The sequence below is a fragment of the Chinchilla lanigera genome, unplaced genomic scaffold, assembly GCF_000276665.1.
Source record: "Chinchilla lanigera isolate Chin_1 unplaced genomic scaffold, ChiLan1.0 scaffold00036, whole genome shotgun sequence".
Taxonomy (NCBI): Eukaryota; Metazoa; Chordata; class Mammalia; order Rodentia; family Chinchillidae; genus Chinchilla; species Chinchilla lanigera.
Window position 1 is genome coordinate 17,643,805 of NW_004955437.1, and position 20,480 is coordinate 17,664,284.

The 20,480-nt window shown below is 38.8% G+C and overlaps 1 protein-coding gene across 3 annotated transcripts in view; it reads right to left on the minus strand.

Moving 5' to 3' along the window:
• Positions 1-20,480, minus strand: part of Adk (adenosine kinase) — a 506,600-nt gene that overhangs the window by 364,264 nt on the left and 121,856 nt on the right. The gene's annotated exons all lie outside the window — the stretch shown is intronic.

The window sequence follows — 20,480 nt, forward strand, 5'->3', positions numbered from 1 at the left end:
ATTGCTTAATTTTTAATTAACTGAACCTACTAAACCAAAACCAAAAAAAAAAAAAAAAAATTAAATAAAAAAAAGAGGTAAATTCATTACTACCTGAAGCTTACTGCATTGCTTAATTTTTAATTAACTGAACCTACTACACACAAGAGAATGTGGCAAAGCAGATGGATAAACATACACTAAATCAAAGTAGTAACTTTTCACTGGAAACAGTGGTGCACACCTGCAATCCAGCACTTGAGAGGCTGAGGGAGGAAGATCACTGGGAGTTCTAGACTAACTACACAGTGAGTTCAAGACCAACCTGAACCACAAACTGAGACACTGTTTCACCAAAACAAAACAAAAAAAAAGGTTGACTCACAAATACACTTCTTAAAAATATAAACTTTTTTGTTTTAGTATAAACTTTTACAATGTGTAAAACCAAATGCAAAACTAGGCCAGTGCTCCAGAACTGAGCTACACTCCCAGCCCTACCTTAGGTTAATTTTTTAAGATTTTTAGTTAGTTAGTGCATGTACGCAGTAATCATGTTTACATTCCTTGTGGGAAGCTGGTTCGTGTACAGAGCACATCTTAATTCCCTTCTCATCCCCTTCCCTCCCCACCCTCCCCCTCCACCCATCTCTTGATCCCTTTCCTTTGAATTTTGAACTGCAGCATAATCCCCCCCATGAAAGCAACAGTCTCTGTTTTTGTGGACTGGATCTGTCAGATAAGAGAACATGATGAAACGCTGAAGTAAACAGAAAAGCAGCTCAACTCAAAATCAGACTATCATCACACCCTAGTAATTAAACTTGTACACACATTTTTAAAAGCCATACCAATAAAAATGTGAAAGAAAATCCACAGGTAAACCAGGATACGCATGAAAATTTAGTTCCTAACATATGGAAACAGTGATCTCTTAAGATAAAGAAAGGGAGCCGAGCATGCATACTGCAGAATAACAGGAGGAACGGCCCCAGCTGTAAAAAATGAAGAGAGCAGATAAATAGGTCAAATATTTAACATTTTAAAATGCATTTAGAAATCTTAAAAGAGACAATAAATTTAATTATGCAACAATAAAAATTATCCGTAGCAAAGTTGGCAAAATAAACATCCAGGGCTTGGGATGTACTTGAGTGATAAAATATTTGCTTAGCATGCACAAAAAACAAAAATTCAAGTTACAATCTTGCAAAAATATTTGTAAGTCATGTCACAGGCAAATGGCTTATATTCCTAACATATAACAAAAATTCCCAGAAATCACTAAAATAGTAATCCCCTAAAAAATCAAGTATGGGGCAGATGGTAAGATATAACCAGACAATCTGCAGAAAAGAGAAAAGCAAGCGATTTTTTAAAACAATCCTCAGCTGCATACAGTGGCACATGCCTGTAATCTTAGCACTCGAGGAGGCTGAGGCAGGAAAAAATGCTTAGCACTGAAAAAAACTGAATAGTGACATTTTGAATAAATAGATTTCAGCATCCAACAATTAAAGAATGTGTGATTTAATCAGATACAAATAATACATTACAAAGACTAATCAGGTACTAGAAAGTTAAATGTTTTCTTTCAGTTTCTAAGCACAGATGTCACATAAGTCTTGTTCTTAAAAAATATATGAAATAAGATTTTTAAAATAACATTTTATCTTTATTTCATTTATTTATTTTTTGAGACAGGGTCTTGCTATGTAGTAGCAGTTACCCCTGAACTCTCTATGTAGCCCAGGCTGGCTTCAAATTCACAGTGATCGTCCTACCTCAGCCTCCCAAGTGCTGAAGTTAAAGGCATCAGCCACCTTAAAAACAACTTTTTAGAAGTCCACATTTCAAAAAAAAAAAAAAAGAAAAATCCCCAAACAACTAATGCGTCCAAAAGAAATAAGGAAATTAAAAATACTTAGAAATGAATAACTAAAACATTATCGCACAAAATCTCGATGACAAAGTATTTTGAAGAAAATGCATAACCTTAAGCTCATCTTAGAAGAGCAGAAGAGTATAAATGAGCTGAGTATTCACATTACAATATTAGAAAAGAAGAAACAGATAAAAACCGTAAGAGGAGATGGGGAAAATCAATGAAACAAAAAGCAAAGGTACAACAGAGATCCTTTTTTAAAAAACACACACACATACAACTACAGTCACAGACCGTGAAGATTAAACACGTAAAAGATCTTTGGCCAGCAGTCAGGAAGCAACCGGGAACCTCAATCTTAGAACTGCAAACAACTAAATTCAGCCAACAACGTGCATGAGCCTGAAAGCGTTCATCCCTCGAGTCCCAGTAAAGGACACAACCTGCCAGCACCATACTGCAGTCCCACGAGACATGGCGAAGGACAGCGGTACACGCCTTAGCACCTCCGGAGCCCAACAGGGGAAGCCCCAGGTTCACGGCGACAGGCGCAACTTACTGAGACCCCATCTCAAGGAAAGAAAAAAGGTGATGTGGGGGGACCTGGAGCAGAGAGCTAGCTGAGTAAGACATACTATAACAGATCTATAAAACTACAAGATAATAACAGCCATGTTTTAAAGCTGCTCAATTTGTAGCAATTTGTTATGGTGGCAACGGAAAACTAATCCATTTCCCTGCGAAGTGCTACCCTCTACCTTTTACTGCCCCAGGATCCTAGCATGCCCTTTACCCTGAGTAGCCCAGTTTTATAAAACCGACTTCTACCAGCAGCCCTCACCTCCAGGGAAGAGCAGCTACGGAGTCACTAGGATGCGGAATCCTCTCGCCCTGTGAACCACTGCTCCACTGACTGTTACGCAACACATGACTACTGTGGACCTTTAATTTCGATCAATATTAAAGCCAAAGCTGTGACACAGCAGTGAACATGCTGACAAAGGCTGCTAGAGAGGTTCGTTTGAGACAGGCTCTCGCTATACAGTGTAGGCTGTCCTTGAACTCACAGCAATGCCCCTGCCTCAGCCTCCTGAGTGCTGGGATTACAAGTGTGTGAAGTGCTGGGATTACAGGTGTGCGACACCATGCCTAGCTTGGAGCTGGTTCTAATGTACCAGGGCAAAGGTTCTTGGAAGCTTGGAGAAAGTGATGGCCGATATTAAATGGTGTAGACCCGCCAGCAAGGCAAGCAAACTTCTTTAAGAATAAGACTTTACACCTAACTGGCTAGAATTACACACACATGGCTTAGAACTTACCTATCACAACAAGAAGCAGCAAAACACTACTGCTTGGAGGTTTGTAAATGAAGTATTTATACTACTACTTGCTATTATTCAAACAAGAAAATAAAGCACATTTACAATGCCTTCCTCTGGCAGATTTTAAATATAGTCTCCTTCTTTCTTTATATAATAAGCGTTAAGTTCCTTCTGTGGGCAGCTACTTTCTAGAGGGTCGATCTAACCAGGATGGGACGAAGCTCCAAGCTGTAAGGGGCTTACACTCCAGTTACGGGAAATGACAGTAACAGCTGCATGGGAGAGTGCTAAGTGCTATGAGCTGTCACCTGAGAAATGAGAGAAGCACATCCTAAACCCGCATGCCGGTGCAGGCCTGTCTTCCCCACACTTCGAGGCTGAGGTAAGCGGACTGCAAGCTGGACCCCAGCCTGGGAAACTTCGCAAAAGCCTGTCTCAAAACATAAAAAGCAGGCTGGGGATGTAGCTCAATGCAAAGGGTTCCGTCCCTAGTGCTGGCAGGGTGGGGGACGATTCAACGAACAGTGTTCCTACAGCTCTGGGATCAAAGACGCTCACACATGAGGTCAGACACCAGGATCCACCAGCCTTCCTGAGGCCGCTGCTCACGGGGATGGTCTGGGGAATGACCGAGACTGCGAGCTGAGAAGCAAACATCCTCAGATCTTGCCAGCAACCAGCGCCGCTGACCTATCACATGTTCCACCGCCCTTATGTTATAAAAATACTCAGTCTGCGTTTTGATAGAAATTGGTTAGAAGACTCTCTCTCCCCCTCCCTCTCCTGGCTTCTGCTGTTTTCCACCACCATGAACTGTTACCCCTCTGCCATGTGCTACTCTGCATTAGAGCAGCCAATGATGGATTGAAATCTCTACAAACTGAGCTAAATAAACCTTTCCACCATTTAAAAAAAAAAAGAAAAAATTTGATTAAAAATATACAAATTAGTGGATACATTTCTTTGTAGCCCTTATAAGGAAAATTAATTTTATTGTAACATTCAGTAAAGCAAAAGCTATTTAGCAACACTTCCCCTTTATGCAAATAACTACATATATTTTGACTGAGTCACATTAAAGACAAGTAAACAAATCATCCACACATCATAACACAAGTATACTCAGAATAATTAAGGTTTACCTACATGTTAAACGCCTGCAAATAATTTAGCACCAATGGATCTGTAGTGCAGTTGGTTTCTACACAAAAAAGCAGTATTTATTTGCCTGACATATTAAGGGGAAGTTTAAGCTAATATAAAACTATAAATGGCGCTGCCAAACCAAATACAGTACTGTAGTTATAATTCTGATACATTATTAGAAAGAAAAAAATATATTTGAAACAAAAATTGCCTTAAAATATACGTAACTAAAAATGTAGAACAGACACACTGTGAATCCCTAAGCATGCAGACACAAATGGCTTGAGTGCTTAATCAATAGTGCTAGAGCTAAAATTTCCACATTAGAATTGACACTTAATTACTGCCAAATACTAAGGAGGTCTATACTGTCTCCAAGCCTCAGCTGAACGACTGCCAATTTGGAGGTATCAAAACCCCCACAACGTGACAGCGGGATAAATACATGTGATACCAAGAAAAATTCTCAATACAGAAGGCCCAATTTAGAAGTAGTAAAATCAACTAACCAGTCCCTACGCACACACCTGCCAAATAATGACCTCACTGCTACTCTCTACGCCTAACTTACTGCTCTAGGAATTTCAGTTGGCATTTTTTTTCTCCTAAATATTCCAATTTTGTCTATATTAAAAACTGGCCATGAGAAATCACTTTCTTATGGAAGATATATTCACAAGTGCCAAAATGAACTCTTCAGTGGCTACGGCCTTCATGACTGCTGCTTGGCCCCTTGGACATGACCGCAGTTGAAGGGCCTCCTGCCCACAGAACCATCTCTGTAGAAGACAACTTTGATCGGCAGCATGTACATTCCGACGCAGCCTTTAAATTCTGATTCACAGTCTTTTAACATAAGATCAACAAGACATCTCATATGGATGCCCAGACCCTGCTGTAAATCCAAAGGAACTTCTACCAGCGTCTCTCAGGGATTATGTTCCATCACACAGGCCGGCAGTTCTCCAAGTATGGTACCAGGACCACAAGCTTCCACAAAACCCTTTCAGAGAATCCAGGAAGTGAAAGGCATTAGTTTTTTACAGTTTTATTCTTTAACAACTGTCCAGGGAAGCCTCAGAGTCTGCCACGTCACGACAGCATTCTGGTAGCTACTGGAAGGGATGATTGTGTGTTCTCTGTGTTTCAAGAACTGGATTTAGGGGCCAGGGATACAGCTCAGTGGCACAGCGCCTGCCTGGCAAGTGCAAGGTCCTGAGTTCGATTCCCAGTACACCCCCTGCCCCCCCCCGCCAAAAGAATTGGATTTAGTTTTTGTTTTCTTTTCACAAATTTGATGGTACTAGGTCTTGAGCATGACTATGTGCGTCTTCACAGATGAACTCCTTCGTGCTCAGTACATTTACTGCGTGTGCTCTCACCGGCAGTCGCTGCTACCACCTATGCCTGTGAGGCCATCTTTCCTTCATGTATACTTCAACCAAAACAAAACAAAACAAAAGAATGAACTTCAAAAACTTGAACGCAGAAAGAGATGAGAACCCAGCTGTCTTCTATTAAGGAAGACATTAAAGAGGTTTGCAAAAGTGTAAAACAATACCATTTTACCTTTTTTTTTTTTTTGGTTTGGAAAATAGTTTTTTTCACCAAAAAGAATGTGCTTGTGTTAAAATATATTGGGTTTATTATAGCTGTCTTTAACTGCATTAAATATTTTAACTGTCTTCCTTCTAACTTTGATATGGTAAGCATCAGAAGATATAACCCGCTACAAGAATACCTCACTGGGCCACGGGCATACTGCTGTTCACATGTTTAACCAATCGCTTTGCCCCTCCTAAGACTTCCCGTTATCGAAGAAATCACACTCTCCCTACTTTTAATTACCATCAGATTTCTATCTCTTCTCCTTGTTAGCGCTTCATATTCTTCTTGCTTATTCACCTGTATAACATGACCTCCCTACAAATAAATTACAACTACAACACAAAGCAAACCCAGTGCAGAATAATGAGCACAACAGCCAAGGAGAGAGAGACTGAGCACATCATGGTCTCCTGTGGCTTTATTTGTGTCTGTAAAATGGTATCTGGTGAAAGTGAAAAGAACTTTTAGAGAGGCTCAGCAGCGCAGCGCCTGCCTGGCAAGCATGAGGTGGTGAGTGTGATTCCCAGCACCAAAACGTAAGGAACTTTTTTTGCAGTTTACATTGGTACCTCTCATTTCCGAATAAAAGATCCTAATGTAACACAGATTATAGCTAACCAGATTTCGATATACCAGATGCCAAATAATGACGAATGACTGTATTATTTTAAGGAAAATAATTAGTTCTATTCTATCGTTATCTAGAGTTTCATTGAGTTGTTAGTTATTAGAAATGTGGGTTACTCAATCTATAATGTTTACATACTTTAAAAGCCATTATGGAGACTTTGTTCTTGACTGCACACCAGTTAACCTAAATGGATTATAAAAGCCTTATAGTTGGTGAGGATAAAATATGATGATGAATACAAGCAGTATCTGTAATGAAGATGAATGGGAACTGAAAAATTACTGTTACATTTAAAATACACTTCTGAATGCTATACACAGCAATGAAGAACTTTAATTAAAAAACAAGTTAAACCATACTTAATCATTCATCTTTCTCCCTTGCTGCCAACTTTCTTATATTATTTCCCCAAACAATAAAACCATTTATCATAATTTCACTATATTTATTACTCGTCTTTAAAGACAATTTATATTTCTCAACAAAGATTAATTACAAAAACCTTTCAGAAGTCAAATCTATACAAGTATAAAAACACAAGTAAGTCAGAAATAGACCAGTATCTACCAACTGTCATTTTAAGCACTGAATAATTAGTAAATTAAATTGATAATTTTTACTTGACCCATTATGAATTTAAATTTGTGACACTCACAGATTGTAGACTAATTTAAGACACAGAACGAGCCTGATAAGATCCAAAAATGTCTGGCCAGTAACCCTGCTTGTAAGTGAGCCAGCACTTCTGGGCTATCTAATAATGCCATGCAGCGGGCCAGACGCATTATCTTTAATCTATAGCATATATCAACAGGTGTCATAGTCCCAATATTGCCAATGATGAAATGGATGCAGAGAAGTCACACAACTAATTAGTAGCATAGATAAGATTAGAACAAAAGCAGGGGCCAGGGATACAGTTCAGGGGGCTGGGGATATAGCTCAGTGGCACAAGTGCCTGCCTGGCAAGCACAAGGTCCTGAGTTCAATTCCCAGTACCAAAAAAAAAAAAAAAAAAAAAAAAGATCAAATAAAACAAAAGCAAATTCTAGTGAAATAAAACTGGAAGAATGAAAACTTTCTTAAGAAATGAGTGTTCTTTCCCAACTATTCTTTATTCCCATAACAATCCAAATTTGCTTTGAGAAATCTATCACTTCAACACTTAATCCGTAAGCATGCACTGGTGTAAACTGCATCTCCAATTGTGGGATTAGAAACGGAGCCCCAGCCAAGCCAGACAGACAGATCTAATATGACATAAAACCGCAGCAATTCTGGAGCCACTAGAACAGATACAAAGAAGAAAGATGGGTATATCATTTTAGCTGATGACAACAACACAACCTGTTTGCAAGAGAACCAATATCAAGGAAAACAGCTAATATTTGAGGATCCAAGTAACGTTAGTTGACTGACTGGCTTCACCTGAAAGTAATCACGCCTGGATTTTTAGTTCTGTAACCAAATACATTTCCATGTGCTTAAGCCAGTTTGAGTTAAGGTCTCTGTCACTTGCACAATGCACGCACTGACAAAACTCTAGGGGTGTAAATCAGCGGGAGGGAACCTATGGCACGCAGGCCGCAGAGGACTGTTACCATCAAAAGCTCTAAGAGATTTGCCATCGCTGGTCTAAATTATCTCTGTAAATTAAATAATGGATTTAATCATGAATTTAATCATTCCCAATCTGGAATCTTAAAAATAAAGTTACAGAAAAAAACTAAATTAAATTTTTTAAAATATAAAATAAAAAAAGAAGTGCTAGGAATCAAAGAACCTCTTTTAGGATTTCCAAAAGTCAAACGGAACTGTACACTGACCTAGAATAAAGCCACTAACGCTGATTAAAACATCAAGTTCCTTCCAACTGAATCACTGCAATATGAAAACTTCAGTTATCTTGTTTTAATTAAATACATTTTATATACAAAGTTTAATTTAAAAAGAAATGGACTGTAATATTTACAGTATAGTTTGGTGGACAAATTGCTATACAACACAAAACTTGGTGGAAATTTTTCAAAATGATCATTAGAGGATATCAAGGGCTATACTATTACACTGACATATAACCAATAAAACAATTCACAAATTTAACACCTAAGCAGTTCCCTGATTAAGCCCTTAATTTGTGACTGCCTTTTTCCATTTTTCTGCCCTAAGGCTTCTCAACTTGAGAATTCTAATAAGCAAACTAGGGTAATGGCGCCACCTAGTGCTCGGTAGTGGTTACTATCTGACTCATGCTCTGACTTCCTTTGACTGCTGAGGACACACACAGGGCTGGACTCTGTTCTGTTTTTAAGTGAGTTTTCCAAAGCCACTTCTCTCTAATTTACTTCACGGATATCTCATTCTCAATCTTCCTTCTGGACCCTCTCTCAACAACTGCACATTTACTTTAGGAATAACTATTTAAAATGCCCTTGACCTTGGCCAAGTATCTGATGCTTAACCTCCGTTGTCCCTGTAAGCACTTTGAAACGCTAATACCGTAAGTGCCCTCCTTCCGTGCGCCCTGAATCACAGATCGCTGGGCAGGCAGCGCAACTCCAACACCCATTTACTTAATTACTACACACAGACCCAGTCTACTTTCTTAAAAAAGTTTTTCATACTACAGTCAAACCACAAATCTAATTTATAAAATTAGTGGTAAATGAATCAGCTGTATCTCAGAACAAACAGCATTGAATGTGAAAATTCTATTTTAAAAAATTGGGCTCAATTCACCACTTGAAAGTATGTGAAAGTTCTGAGTTTCAGAAGGTTTGTTTTTGTGTACTCTTTGGTGGTAATTAAGTTGAGCTTTTCCCAAACACCATCACAGAAATAAATACTCTTGCTGGCTGTGCTGCTATTGCTTTCTGATATTTTATGAGATCCTCACTTGAATCAGTTTTAGGGGAGGGACTTGGACCTAATCACCACTGTTCTTGTTAAAAGCCATACGCAAGTAGGTATTAGGCTGGGGCAAACCAGGCACCCAACGGGGCAGAAGGTGTCAAAGGTCAGAAAAATCCACAGCTAACAGCTTGAGTGAGATGCTTCCTAAAAAGGTAAGTGCAGACAGAACACAGGACCCAAAATGACATCAGGCTTAGGATTCCAAAACCTCTCTCTTTCTCTTTCTTTAGAGACAAGGTCTCGCTATGTAGTTCAGGCTGGCCTCAAACTCATGGCGATCCTCCTGCCTCAGCCTCCTGAGTGCTGAGATGTGCACCACAATGCCCAGCCACAGTACCATTTTCAATCTTCCATTTCAATCTGGCAGTGTCTGCAGGACCAATCAAAAGAGTGCGATTCTGAATCCTTCATTTACACATGGACAGACAACCAATCAAAAGACACTGATTCTGCTCCTTCATTTACATCTGGCCAAGCAAATTTTTCCACAGAACAGTTTACATCTGCTGTGAGGCCAAGTGGGTTTTGATAGGACAATGTCCCAGTGAATTATTTGCTTCAGGGCCAATCCAGGAATCTGGGGTACTAAAGGCCCTTCCTGCTTTACCCTTGAGGCTCTGTGAGCCTCTTCACCAGCCCACTCTCCAGTGAGAGCAGACTTCTCCCGCTTCAGGAAATGCACACCCCGACTGCCTTTTCTGTGTGTCTCGTCCTGTTCTTTGTTCATGACACCTAGGACCTTGAAAGAAGCCCCTAAGGACCCCTGACCTGGTAACAATACTGATTTGGGAATCAATACCAAATGATCTGCATTAGAACTCATAATCTGACCCTTAGACATACAGAAAATTTGATTATGAGGAACTTAAAAACTTGTGAAGTAAAAGACATCACAAAATTAAAGACAAATCAAGCACTACTTACAGATGTAGTCCACAAAAGCAATTAAAGAACTGTTGTTAAAATATCCAAAGATTTCCTAAAAAAATCACTAATTTAAAATTTGCAGTACCGGGGATCGAACTCACAACCTTGCGCTTGCCAGGCAGGCGCTTATGCCACTGAGCTATATCCCCAGCCCTTAAAATACTTTATAAACTAGGTGTGGTGGCTCCTCCCTGTAATCCCAGCACTCTGGGAGGCTGAAGCAGGAGGATCAGTAAATTCCAGCCCAACTTGGGTCATTGTGAAAAAAAAAAAAATCAAAGGCAAGTGTGGCAGCATGTGCGTGTGCTCCTAGCCACCAGCGAGGCCAGGAGCTCAAGGGCAACCTGGCCCACATGGTGAAGCCCACTGCAGAAGTGCCAAAACTGAAAACAAGGAAATCCGTTCTCTGAGCTGCAGAACACAGCAACTGGGTGTTTTCGAGTTCCTGCTTATACTGTAACTTCTCCCGGCTCACACGCTCACTCACTAACACCCGTGGCTAAATGAGATGAAATCAGATTTGTGGAGGCCTCAAATACCCAACTGTATTTTCACAACGAAGCATAACCTGTCGCTAAAAATATTTTCTACTTTCTGGTAAAAGAAAAAGCCCACAGAGTTCTCATTTCTTATGACCTTTTGATGTCTTATTCAACTTCCCTGCCAACTACGTGTGGAAATCCAGTATTTGGGTGAGAAAGAGAAGCGGAGAAGGAGGAGGAGGAGAAGATGGAGAAGAGCCTTACTATTATTACCTTTGGAGACAATGAATGGGGGCTCCTGAACCAAGCCATTTAACCATGGGTCAACCATAACGTATGATTTCAGTAACATTTAATCTACTTTGTTGGACTCTTTTTTTTTTTTTTTTTTAATGTCTTTTTGAGACAGGGTCTCGCTATGCAGTTCAGGCTGCCCTTGAGCTCACCCTGTAGCCCAGGTTGGCCTCGAACTTGCAATGATCCTCCTGCCCCAGCCTCCCAAGTGCTGGGATTACAGGTGTGCACTACCATGCCCGGCTTGGATTCCTTATTAAATATATGTGTTTTACAACAACTGAGGAAAACTCAGGAGATCACATAATAGGTCTTTTCTTCGAAGTAGTCACTGTTCTTTCCTGGTTTTTAAAATCTAAAGCTAATAAATATATTCATAAAAATAGAAATAAGCACCATATTCCGTTTAAAGAAAGCTTATCTCCAAATTTGAATGTTTTCTTGGATGAGTCAATTTTTCTCTTTTTCAGAAGCATGAACGCATCTTTTATCCATTAAGCTCCTACTAATTCCTAGGACTATAAATTCCAAGAAAGCAAGACAGGAAGTCCGTATGCACACGATGTACTGGGGTTCGTGCGCTCCGTGCCGCATTATTCAGGATAGCCAACCTAGGTATCCATCGCAGGATAAATGAATAAAGGAAATGTGGTACCTAGACACAGGGAACCCTATTTAGCCATAAAGAAAAGAAAAAAAAGAAAAAGAAAATTCTGCTGTTCGCACTACAGGAAGGAAAGTGGATTAAGCTACACTAAGTGAGACGACCCAGGCATCGGGAGCCCAGCGCGTCATCTCGGTCAGACTGAGCATCTATAGAAAGACGCTCTGCGAGGAAGAGAGTAGAATGGTGAGTACAAGGCCCGGCCCGGTCCAGGGAGCAAAGTCAGGGAGATGTCGGGCAAAGTATACAAAATTTCAGTTAAGGGAGAAGCAATAAACTCGAGAGATCCATTGGAGAACACGGTGACGATGGCATTAACAGGAGCGTTCTTGAAAAACGCTAAGAGTGGGCGGAAGCGATCGCTGCAGCGACAGCAATGTGTGTGTGGCTTTTTTTTTCCGGCATCGGAAATCGAACTCGGCACCTTGAGCTTGCCAGGCAGGGGCTTGTGCCGCTGAGCTATATCCCCAGCGCCTAGTGATAGAAATGCGAAGCAATATGTATTGGCTAAAAATAAATGTTAAAATATGTATTTAAAATATACACAGAATATATATTAGCTAGATTTAATCCTGCTACAGTACATAATACATATACTTTAAAACATTATGCTGCACTGATAAATACAATTTACTGTCAATTAAAAATGTGTTAACGCTTTCACTTTCACCAAGAATCGAGGAAAAGAAAGCTTTTCTTTTGGGTACTGGGAATCGAACTCACGACCTTGCGCTTGCCGGGCAGGAGCTGTGCCACTGAGCTACATCTCCAGCCCAAGAAAGCTCACTGAAATAGTTAAATGTCATGTTTCTACCACGCTGGTGTCATGTATAAATAAGCACTACTATAGCTATGTGTCATCGGTAACTGATACAACAATTACGGCAGACAATGTGGCATCTCTTAATCATTTAAGTCTGCAGTTAGTTATATTTTATAGAAGATTGACATAATTTTATGTAAGTATATGCAAAAATAAGATAAATGCAAGTGTTCTTTGTAGCAAAAAACTAGAAAAACTCAATGTCCATTAACAGGGAAATAGTTAATAAAGATCCACAGCTCAAAAAAAAAAAAAAAAAAAAAAGATCCACAGCTCTAGAAGAGAAGAGAGAAAAAGGCAGAAAAAAATTACCAAAATTGTACAACAGAAATGACAAGAAGGACACTGAAGCTTCCGTCCTAAGAGCCTATTATATACTCAGAACAATGGAAGACAGAAGCGTCACACTAAGAAAAGTCACATCAACAAATTTTACAATACCAGGGAAAAACAAGATTTTACAAATGTCCAAACAGAAAAAATTATTCCCATATAAAGGAATGCAAAGGAGAACGGATGAGATTTCTCACAGGTAACTCTGACTGTTAATGGAGTACAGCCCTTAAACTGCTGAGCAGCCAGGCATGGTGACGCACGCCTGTAATCCCAGCACTCGGGAGGCTGAGGCAGGAGGATTGTTACAAGTTGGAGGCCAGCCTGAGCTACAAAGTGAGTTCAAGGCCAGCTTGAACTGACAAAAAAAAATTTTTTTTTGTTGAGCATAAACTATTTTCAGCCTACAATCCATGGTGAAATACCATTCTAACGTGAGGATAAGCACACTTTACAGCTTGAAGAGCTCAAAAATTTCATTTTTCACTTCCTTTTCAGAAGCTCTGGAATATTTGCGTCAGTAAAATGAGAGAAGCAGCTCATAAGAAGAAAATCAAGCAAAGAGCCAATCATCCAACAAAAGAGCCACAAAGAGAAGCCCCAGGACCAGCGCTGCAGAAGGTAAAAACAAGCAAACTCTGATTAGAGCAGAAGAGAGCGGGAGAGGAGACTGCAGGAAAAAATATGATGGGGCTTTTGGATTTATACCAGTTGAAAAGAAATTAATGAGATGTGCCTGAGAAACCTGTTAAAACAGTGAAAGGAGGACATTAGAAATTGCACTCTTAATGAACTCAGTAAATAAACACATAAAGTGATAGATAGCACCAGGGTGGAGCAAGGGAACAGACACTGGCGGAAGCAAATGTCATACCCTACATTACCTCAGCATCAGTCCTGACATAGTCACTAGAACTTAAGTGTGATTGCAGACTGCTTCCAGAGTTGACCAAAATTACGTAACTTCTCAAGAACCAGGGGAGCCGGGCGTGGTGGCACATGCCTGTAATCCCAGCACTCGGAAGGCTGAGGCAGGAGGATCGTTGCGAGTATGAGATCAGCCTGGGCTACAAAGTGAGCTCAAGGCCAGCCTGAACTGCATAGTGAGACCCAGTCTCAAAAAGACCAAAAAAAAAAAAAAAAAAAAGAACCAGGGGAGTAGATCTGCAATATAACCTGAATTCTATGCCTCCACTAAAAGATTCCTGGATAACATACAAAATTGATTATTAAGAAAATCTCTTTGAGGATAACATTTAGAAGACAGTATCAGAAGGAACAACAAATAGTATTAGATTGTTCCAGAGAACCAAGGAAAGGGCAAGAGACTTACTTAATTGAAGCCTTTGGCACTAATGAGTTTTTTACAGTGTGCAAAAATTACTTTAATACAAAAACGTTCTTAATGTTATCAAATTTGGTGATATAAAAATTAGTAGAAACCAAAAGATACTAGGGCAGGGAACATAGCTAATAAACAATGAAATGTAAGATTTCCTATGTTACTTAAAATTATACAGTAAGGGCTGGGCAAGGTGAGCACGCCTGTAGTCCCAGCACTCTGAAGTCTGAGGCAGGAAGACTGCTGCCACTTCAAGGCCAGCCTGGGCTACACAGTTAGTTCAAGGCCAACCTGAACTACACAGAGAGAATCCATCTTAAAAAAAAGTTATACACAGTAAGGGCCAGGTGTGGTGGCGCAGGTCTGCAATCCCAGCACTCCGGAGGTTCAGGCTGGAGGACTGCCTGCCCAACTTCAGGTTGAGGCCAGCTTGTAGTAGTGGATTCAAGGCCAATTTGAGTTACATAGTGCGGCCCTGACTCTAAATAAATAAATAAGTACATACATACATACACAGTAACCGACTTAGGAACTAAAATAGTCATTATATATGAGAAGGGAGGTCGGGCATGGTGGTGCACACCTGTGATCCTAGCACCCAGGAGGCTGAGGCAGGAAGGCTGCCCTCGAGTTCCAGGCCAGCCTATGCTACACATAGTGAGTTCAAGGCCAATCTGAACTACATAGTGAGACACTGTCTCCAAAAAAAAAAAAAAGACCATCTGAACATTCCTAAAATTCATCTGGAACCAGAAGAGACCTAGACTAGCAAAAGCAATCATGGGCAACAAAGGAAAGGCAGGAGGCATCCCAATCCCTAACTTGAAATTATACTACAAAGCAACAGTGATAAAATCAACATGGTACTGGCAAAAAAAACAAACAAACTTGAGGATCAATGGAACAGATTAGAAGAGGCAGACACAACTACAAACACACTCAGCCACCCCATCTTTGACAAAGGGGCTAAAAACATGCTCACTGGAAGAAAGATAGCCTCTTTAACAAATAGTGCTGGAAAAACTGGCTTTCCACATGCCAAAGACTAAAATTAGACCCATGTTTATCATCATGCACTAAAGTCAAAATGGATCAAAGATCTAAATATTAACACAGAAACACTAAATGTACTGAAAGAGAAAGTAGGTAGAAATCTTGAAGACATAGGGGTAGGCAGAGAGTTCATGAGCAAAAACCAAACTGCACGGGAAATACTTCAAAGACTCAACAACTGGGATCTCATCTTATTGAAAAGTTTTTGCACATCAAAAGAAATCACCAAGCAAGTAAAAAGAAAACCCAAGAATTGGGAAAATATTTTAGCCAACCGTCCCTCAGACCAAGGACTTCTATCTAGAACATATAAAGAATTTTTAAAAATCAGGCCCCCAAAATTCAAACACCCAATCCAAAAATGGGCATCTGATATGAATACACACTTCTCAGATAAGAAATACAGATGGCAAAAAAAAAATGTTCAATATCATGTGTCATTCCAGAAATGCAAATTAAAACAACACTGAGATTTCCTCTCACCCCAGAAAAAATGGTTATCATTAAGAAATCAACCAATAACAAATGTTGGCGAGGCTGTGGAGAAATAGGAACTCTTCTCTACTGCTGGTGGGAATGTAGACTTGCTACAACCATTATGGAAATCAATGTGGAGATTCTTCAGAAAACTAGGATTAGAGGTCCCATTCAACCCAGCTATTCCCCTTCTGGGTATTTTTGCAGAAAAACTGAAAACATCATACCACAACAATACATGAGCACCCATGTTTATAGCAGTGCAATTTGTAATAGCTAAATTGTGGAAACAACCCAAATGCCCATCAACTGAGGAATGGATAAAAAAGACGTGGTATTTTTATACAATGGAGTATTATTCAGCTATAAAAAAGATAAGCTCGAGGTTTTTATAGATAAATGGATGCAATTAGAGACCACACTCATAAGTGAAATAAACCAGATCCACATGTGTGAACATCATATTGTCTCCCTAGAGTAAGAATCTGAAAGAGTAAATAAAACCTGAAAGGTACAATAGATATTGTGAAAGGGAAATAAGTGCTCAAAGAGAAGGAACAACTGTGATGGGGCAAGGAGTAAAGAAAGAAAGAAGGAATGGAAAAAAATATATATGTATATACAAGGATACCTGGGATAATTGTACTGCTGATGTCTATTGATTTATTAAAAGGAACAGTTAATGCTTAAGTCTTTTTTTTTTTTTTTTTTTTTTTTACCAATTTTGCATGCTTAAATCTGGTAATCTGAACAACTAATTTGAAGACAACAATATGCAACATAACAACCATAGTTGAATTCCTACCATCTTGTTTAGTGAAGTTCCGCATTGTTTCTAATTTTTTTAAATATTTTTTATTCTCTTTAATGGTTTGATCAATCTTGCATTCTTACATCTGGCCATCTGAGCAACTTAGTTGAAGATAACTATATGTAATATAACAACCATTGTTAATTTCCTATCATCTTTTTTTATCTTGTTTTCAAATTCTGTATCATTTTTATTGTCTTTGTGTTGTTTTTGTCTTTGTTGCTGTTATTTTATTACTTTTTCTCTTTAAAATTAAAAAAAAAAGCCATCTGCCCGATTTGACTTTTAACCACTTACCTGAGTTTTTTGCAAGGCTGCACTGAGGTAGGATGGATTGAAGACTCATACAGTTCCCTGAAACTTGTTACTAAAACTAAGCTTCTGAAAAGGGTAAAATGCACTAAACATAGCCTCCAAAATGTGTCAGATCTCTACCTAGAACATTTTAAGAAAGAAAAACAGGTGAACAAAGAAATACTAGTTCTTTGGGAATAAGCCGGGCAGGGCGAGACGTATTCCTAATATGTGAATGTGTATAAAAGTGCAAGTGATGAGTTCAATCTGAATCGCTTTATTCAGTGAGTAGGTGATTCAGTAAAAATGATTACATGAATTTGTAATCCATTCCTAAGAATTCCATGTCAAATATAAGTCACCACTTCAAAAAGAAAAAAAAAACAAAGATCATTTTACTAAAGATTTTCAAAATACATCTAATCATCTTAGTTCCTAACATAATTCAAATAAAACACATTTGTGTGCATGCTTATATATTGAAAACAAACTACTAACATTCTCTGTGTGCTATGACAAGGTTTAAAAGAAGTCGTAAGGATGCATGTAACTTTGCTTTTAAAACTTCTTATGAAGTCACTGCAAATTACACACTTAATTTAATAAAACACTACAGCCCTGAAAAAAATTAATGAAGGTACAGCTTTATGGTATTACATATGTTGAACAACAATGTGAAGGGGAAAAAAAACATTTAGTATCACGAGAAAATAATGATAAAAATTTAAGAGAAGGTACGATAAAAATTGTATTATAACATTAATATCTAAAGATACTACATCATCACCATAATAGCCCACGGCATCCAACAATAAACATAAACATCAGCTACACTCCATCATTTTTAGCAATGAAACTCTTAGTTTATATTGTGAATTACTAGACATTACGATCCTTCATCTTCCCCAACTAATAATGTGCTCCAAATTTTGATTACTTCTAAATCTGTTATATTAAGTCTGAAACCGATTAATGATGTACTGTATCCTGCTAAGTAGAATTAAATTAGTGTATAATTGATTAGTGTATAATTGAAGCAGTTGTAGATTTATCAACTTTAATTAGGATGGCTTATTACAGATAATTGATACTATAATGTAAGAGAGAAAATAGAAACAAGAAGTTCATCAAAACCTCAAATTAAGATCAGAGATACAATATTAAAGATAAGAAAGGGCTACACGCTAATCCCAAGTTCTCTCAGAGTAAATCATCTTAGTTCAAATCCTTTTAGAGGAGAAAATTGATTATTAACCTTTTAGCCTAGATTTTTCAAGTAATTACACTATTTATGGTAATCTCCTACAATAAGTGATGCTAACCTACATGCACGGAGGAAAGAATACATACCAACAATATCCTCTCTACAATGCTAAGTGACAGTAAAAGCAGCACAAATTAAAATACATACATGGAATTGTCATGACTCCTTTAAAAAGGCACTCAAGCATAAGAAAATCCCACAACTCTAACCCTAAATATAATATCAGCAGAGAAGCGGGGGAGGGGGAAGCCACAGGAGAGACTTGGTCTCCAAATTCTCTAAACACTCAAGTGGATGGGAACCGGAACCACAGCCCAGAAAGCTCCTCATATAAATCGCCAACTCCCCCGAGTTCAGAGCGATGATAATTAGGTTCATTATCTTACATGCTAATGACACAGAGATAATAAGTTTGCAGTGAATAATTCATATACTACCAGCTCTCACAGTAATGCTCACTGCTAATAGTTTATTTACTGTACAAGTTACACTGCATTTTTTTATAGTTTTAATTTTATTGCCTAACAGGAATCATTTAGTGTGGAAATCTAATTTACTATCAGTAAATGATAACAGTCTTAAGCAGACAGTGGTTTGTATATTTGTATAATTTTTACTCTTTATTCATAATTAGCTATGATAACAATCAAAATACCATACAAATGTCTTGTGCAAAGATTTAGGTACCTGTATACATGAGTGCTCTAATTACATTTCAAATATGCTAGGCTGAATTGATGTCAATATATTATAAATTGCTTTAGTAACTCATGTTTTTCAAATAAACACTAATTTCTCTACCTTCCTCGCTTTAAAATGTACATATAAAAATAAATAAATGAAATGCACATATAAACTATTTTGGAAGTGTAAATATCAAAGTACAAATGAACTGTTTAGATTCCTTACATGACTTGCAAAATTACAGATGTCTTCAATTTTTACCCAGTTTTGTTTTTTGTTTTTTGGGTTTTTTGGTTTTTTTTTTGTCTTTTTGAGACAGGGTCTTGCTATGCAGTTCAGGCTGGACTTGAGCTCACTTTGTAGGCCAGGCTGGTCTTGAACTTGCAAGGATTCTCCTGCCTCAGCCTCCTGAGTGCTAGGATTACAGGTGTGCGCCACCATGCCCAGCTTTACCCAGTTTTGTAATGGACTTAATATCACATTTTTTGTATACATGGTAACAAATTAAAAATAAAGTAGCTTCTGAATCTCTTTCAAAATGATTTTCTTAGTTGCAATAACTCGTTTTACAGTTTATGCATATTATGAACAGCTCTTCCATTAGTACACACCTGAGCTGGGATAATTTCAATTTCTCTGTATGGACAGGTAAATTTTCTCTATTATTTTTGTACTTCTACAATGATTCCTTCTAAAATAATTGTTTTACAAGCTCAAACTTTTTTAACATAGAGGTTGCATCAGTGAAGACAGGTTTGCTAGAACTTAGGTGACATTTATCAAGAAAGAATGTCAAACTATCAGTAGCTTGAAATAACAGGGTCTTCTCCCCCACATGGGTCACCTGAGGGCCCAACACGACAAAGTCATCACCCGCTCCAATTCTGCATCCCCATGGCAGGTGAAAGACTGCTCCGGACAGCCTTGCAATGGGAATTAAAGGCCATGTCTTGGAAAAACATGTTTTACTTCTTATAAGTAGGTACACTGACATGAAAAGTGTACTTTGAAGGTAAGCCTTCAAAAAAGTTTCACTCTTTAAATTTTCAAAAGAAAAAACTACGTTCACATGCACCGCAATAAACATAGGTTTGCAGAACCCACAAATATGGGTTAGATAATGCTCGGGAAGGTCTCAGAGACAAATATCACTTCAAATTCTTTTTTGTAGTTAACTGTCACAGCCTAAGGACGAGTTCTTGTGCAATCTAAGCGCGTAACAGTGACAACAGTAAGCGCCCTTTCAAACCTGCAAATTTGAACACATCACCCACTTAAAATCCTCTAATCTTCTCAGCATGGCCCTCCATCTAATGACGCCTGATCGCTTTTCTGTCATATCAGGAAACCCGCTGACAATTTACAAAACGCTCCCTCGGGACAAAGCTAATAAATGTGCCGCCCTCGGGCTTTCCCACCTTTTCGAGGCCTATCCGCAGCAGGATCCTTGCCTCCCATCTCCACTAGATGAAATCCTACTGTCTCCTCACGGAGGTTTAAGCCACCTCCAGGGCGCTGCGGCGCCTCCGACTCTGAGGACTGCGACAC